The sequence below is a fragment of the Rhinoderma darwinii genome, chromosome 4, assembly GCF_050947455.1.
Source record: "Rhinoderma darwinii isolate aRhiDar2 chromosome 4, aRhiDar2.hap1, whole genome shotgun sequence".
In the NCBI taxonomy this organism is placed as follows: domain Eukaryota; kingdom Metazoa; phylum Chordata; class Amphibia; order Anura; family Rhinodermatidae; genus Rhinoderma; species Rhinoderma darwinii.
Window position 1 is genome coordinate 8,952,678 of NC_134690.1, and position 5,537 is coordinate 8,958,214.

The window sequence follows — 5,537 nt, forward strand, 5'->3', positions numbered from 1 at the left end:
CACTCCACAGAACACGTCACATAGAGAAGCGTCACTCCACAGAACACGTCACATAGAGAAGCGTCACTCCACAGAACACGTCACATAGAGAAGCGTCACTCCACAGAACACGTCATATAGAGAAGCGTCACTCCACAGAACACGTCATATAGAGAAGCGTCACGCCACAGAACGTCATATAGAGAAGCATCACTCCGCAGAACACGTCACATAGAGAAGCGTCACTCCGCAGAACACGTCACATAGAGAAGCGTCACTCCGCAGAACACGTCATATAGAGAAGCGTCACTCCACAGAACGTCACATAGAGAAGCGTCGCTCAGCAGAACACGTCACATAGAGAAGCGTCACTCCGCAGAACACGTCACATAGAGAAGCGTCACTCCGCAGAACACGTCACATAGAGAAGCGTCACTCCGCAGAACACGTCACATAGAGAAGCGTCACTCCACAGAACACGCCACATAGAGAAGCGTCACTCCAGAGAACACGTCATATAGAGAAGCGTCACTCCACAGAACACGTCATAGAGAAGCGTCACTCCACAGAACACGTCACATAGAGAAGCGTCACTCCACAGAACACGTCATATAGAGAAGCGTCACTCCGCAGAACCTCATATAGAGAAGCGTCACTCCGCAGAACACGTCACATAGAGAAGCGTCACTCCGCAGAACACGTCATAGAGAAGCGTCACTCCACAGAACACGTCATATAGAGAAGAGTCACTCCACAGAACACGTCACATAGAGAAGCGTCACTCCACAGAACAAGTCACATAGAGAAGCGTCACTCCACAGAACACGTCATATAGAGAAGCGTCACTCCACAGAACACGTCACATAGAGAAGCGTCACTCCACAGAACACGCCACATAGAGAAGCGTCACTCCACAGAACACGTCATATAGAGAAGCGTCACTCCACAGAACACGTCATAGAGAAGCGTCACTCCACAGAACACGTCACATAGAGAAGCGTCACTCCGCAGAACACGTCACATAGAGAAGCGTCACTCCGCAGAACGTCATATAGAGAAGCGTCACTCCACAGAACACGTCACATAGAGAAGCGTCACTCCACAGAACACGTCACATAGAGAAGCGTCACTCCACAGAACACGTCACATAGAGAAGCGTCACTCCACAGAACACGTCACATAGAGAAGCGTCACTCCACAGAACACGTCACATAGAGAAGCGTCACTCCACAGAACACGTCACATAGAGAAGCGTCACTCCACAGAACACGTCACATAGAGAAGCGTCACTCCACAGAACACGTCACATAGAGAAGCGTCACTCCACAGAACACGTCATCTAGAGAAGCGTCACTCCACAGAACACGTCATAGAGAAGCGTCACTCCACAGAACACGTCACATAGAGAAGCGTCACTCCACAGAACACGTCACATAGAGAAGCGTCACTCCACAGAACACCCCATATAGAGAAGCGTCACTCCACAGTACACGTCACATAGAGAAGCGTCACTCCACAGAACACGTCATATAGAGAAGCGTCACTCCACAGAACACGTCACATAGAGAAGCGTCACTCCACAGAACACGTCACATAGAGAAGCGTCACTCCACAGAACACGTCACATAGAGAAGCGTCACTCCACAGAACACGTCACATAGAGAAGCGTCACTCCACAGAACACGTCACATAGAGAAGCGTCACTCCACAGAACACGTCACATAGAGAAGCGTCACTCCACAGAACACGGCATCTAGAGAAGCGTCACTCCACAGAACACGTCATAGAGAAGCGTCACTCCACAGAACACGTCACATAGAGAAGCGTCACTCCACAGAACACGTCACATAGAGAAGCGTCACTCCACAGAACACGTCATAGAGAAGCGTCACTCCACAGAACACGTCATATAGAGAAGCGTCACTCCACAGAACACGTCATATAGAGAAGCGTCACTCCACAGAACACGTCACATAGAGAAGCGTCACTCCACAGAACACGTCATAGAGAAGCGTCACTCCACAGAACACGTCATATAGAGAAGCGTCACTCCACAGAACACGTCATATAGAGAAGCGTCACTCCACAGAACACGTCATATAGAGAAGCGTCACTCCGCAGAACACGTCATAGAGAAGCGTCACTCCACAGAGCACGTCACATAGAGAAGCGTCACTCCGCAGAACACGTCACATAGAGAAGCGTCACTCCGCAGAACGTCACATAGAGAAGCGTCGCTCCGCAGAACACGTCACATAGAGAAGCGTCACTCCGCAGAACACGTCACATAGAGAAGCGTCACTCCACAGAACACGTCACATAGAGAAGCGTCACTCCACAGAACACGTCACATAGAGAAGCGTCACTCTACAGAACACGTCATATAGAGAAGCGTCACTCCACAGAACACGTCATAGAGAAGCGTCACTCCACAGAACACGTCACATAGAGAAGCGTCACTCCGCAGAACGTCACATAGAGAAGCGTCACTCCACAGAACACGTCACATAGAGAAGCGTCACTCCACAGAACACGTCACATAGAGAAGCGTCACTCCACAGAACACGTCACATAGAGAAGCGTCACTCCACAGAACACGTCACATAGAGAAGCGTCACTCCACAGAACACGTCACATAGAGAAGCGTCACTCCACAGAACACTTCATAGAGAAGCGTCACTCCACAGAACACGTCACATAGAGAAGCGTCACTCCGCAGAACACGTCACATAGAGAAGCGTCACTCCGCAGAACACGTCATATAGAGAAGCGTCACTCCACAGAACACGTCATATAGAGAAGCGTCACTCCACAGAACACATCATATAGAGAAGCGTCACTCCACAGAACACGTCACATAGAGAAGCGTCACTCCACAGAACGTCACATAGAGAAGCGTCGCTCCGCAGAACACGTCACATAGAGAAGCGTCACTCCGCAGAACACGTCACATAGAGAAGCGTCACTCCACAGAACACGTCACATAGAGAAGCGTCACTCCACAGAACACGTCACATAGAGAAGCGTCATTCCACAGAACACGTCACATAGAGAAGCGTCACTCCACAGAACACGTCACATAGAGAAGCGTCACTCCGCAGAACACGTCATATAGAGAAGCGTCATTCCACAGAACACGTCACATAGAGAAGCGTCACTCCACAGAACACGTCACATAGAGAAGCGTCACTCCACAGAACACGTCACATAGAGAAGCGTCACTTCACAGAACACGTCATATAGAGAAGTGTCACTCCACAGAACACGTCACATAGAGAAGCGTCACTCCACAGAACACGTCATATAGAGAAGTGTCACTCCACAGAACATGTCACATAGAGAAGCGTCACTCCACAGAACACGTCATATAGAGAAGCGTCACTCCACAGAACACGTCATAGAGAAGCGTCACTCCACAGAACATGTCACATAGAGAAGCGTCACTCCACAGAACACGTCATACAGAGAAGCGTCACTCCACAGAACACGTCACATAGAGAAGCGTCACTCCACAGAACACGTCACATAGAGAAGCGTCACTCCACAGAACACGTCACATAGAGAAGCGTCACTCCACAGAACACGTCACATAGAGAAGCGTCACTCCACAGAACACGTCACATAGAGAAGCGTCACTCCACAGAACACGTCACATAGAGAAGCGTCACTCCACAGAACACGTCACATAGAGAAGCGTCACTCCACAGAACACGTCACATAGAGAAGCGTCACTCCACAGAACACGTCACATAGAGAAGCGTCACTCCACAGAACACGTCACATAGAGAAGCGTCACTCCACAGAACACGTCACATAGAGAAGCGTCACTCCACAGAACACGTCACATAGAGAAGCGTCACTCCACAGAACACGTCACATAGAGAAGCGTCACTCCACAGAACACGTCACATAGAGAAGCGTCACTCCACAGAACACGTCACATAGAGAAGCGTCACTCCACAGAACACGTCACATAGAGAAGCGTCACTCCACAGAACATGTCACATAGAGAAGCGTCACTCCACAGAACACGTCACATAGAGAAGCGTCACTCCACAGAACACGTCACATAGAGAAGCGTCACTCCACAGAACACGTCACATAGAGAACGTCACTCCACAGAACACGTCACATAGAGAAGCGTCACTCCACAGAACACGTCACATAGAGGAGCGTCACTCCACAGAGCACGTCATATAGAGAAGCGTCACTCCACAGAACACGTCACATAGAGAAGCGTCACTCCACAGAACACGTCACATAGAGAAGCGTCACTCCACAGAACACGTCACATAGAGAAGCGTCACTCCACAGAACACGTCACATAGAGAAGCGTCACTCCACAGAACACGTCACATAGAGAAGCGTCACTCCACAGAACACGTCACATAGAGAAGCGTCACTCCACAGAACACGTCACATAGAGAACGTCACTCCACAGAACACGTCACATAGAGAAGCGTCACTCCACAGAACACGTCACATAGAGGAGCGTCACTCCACAGAGCACGTCATATAGAGAAGCGTCACTCCACAGAGCACGTCACATAGAGAAGCGTCACTCCACAGAACACGTCACATAGAGAAGCGTCACTCCACAGAACACGTAAGATAGAGAAGCGTCACTCCACAGAACACGTCACATAGAGAAGCGTCACTCCACAGAACACGTCATAGAGAAGCGTCACTCCACAGAACACGTCATATAGAGAAGCGTCACTCCACAGAACACGTCATATAGAGAAGCGTCACTCCACAGAACGTCATATAGAGAAGCGTCACTCCGCAGAACACGTCATATAGAGAAGCGTCACTCCGCAGAACACGTCACATAGGGAAGCGTCACTCCGCAGAACACGTCATATAGAGAAGCGTCACTCCACAGAACGTCATATAGAAAAGCGTCACTCCGCAGAACACGTCACATAGAGAAGCGTCACTCCACAGAACACGTCACATAGAGAAGCGTCACTCCACAGAACACGTCATATAGAGAAGCGTCACTCCACAGAACACGTCACATAGAGAAGCGTCACTCCACAGGACACGTAAGATAGAGAAGCGTCACTCCACAGAACACGTCATATAGAGAAGCGTCACTCCACAGGACACGTCATATAGAGAAGCGTCACTCCACAGGACACGTCATATAGAGAAGCGTCACTCCACAGAACACGTCACATAGAGAAGCGTCACTCCGCAGAACACGTCACATAGAGAAGCGTCACTCCACAGAACACGTCACATAGAGAAGCGTCACTCCACAGAACACGTCACATAGAGAAGCGTCACTCCACAGAACACGTCACATAGAGAAGCGTCACTCCACAGGACACGTAAGATAGAGAAGCGTCACTCCACAGAACACGTCATATAGAGAAGCGTCACTCCACAGAACACGTCACATAGAGAAGCGTCACTCCACAGAACACGTAACATAGAGAAGCGTCACTCCGCAGAACACGTCATATAGAGAAGCGTCACTCCACAGAACGTCATATAGAGAAGCGTCACTCCGCAGAACACGTCACATAGAGAAGCGTCACTCCGCAGAACAC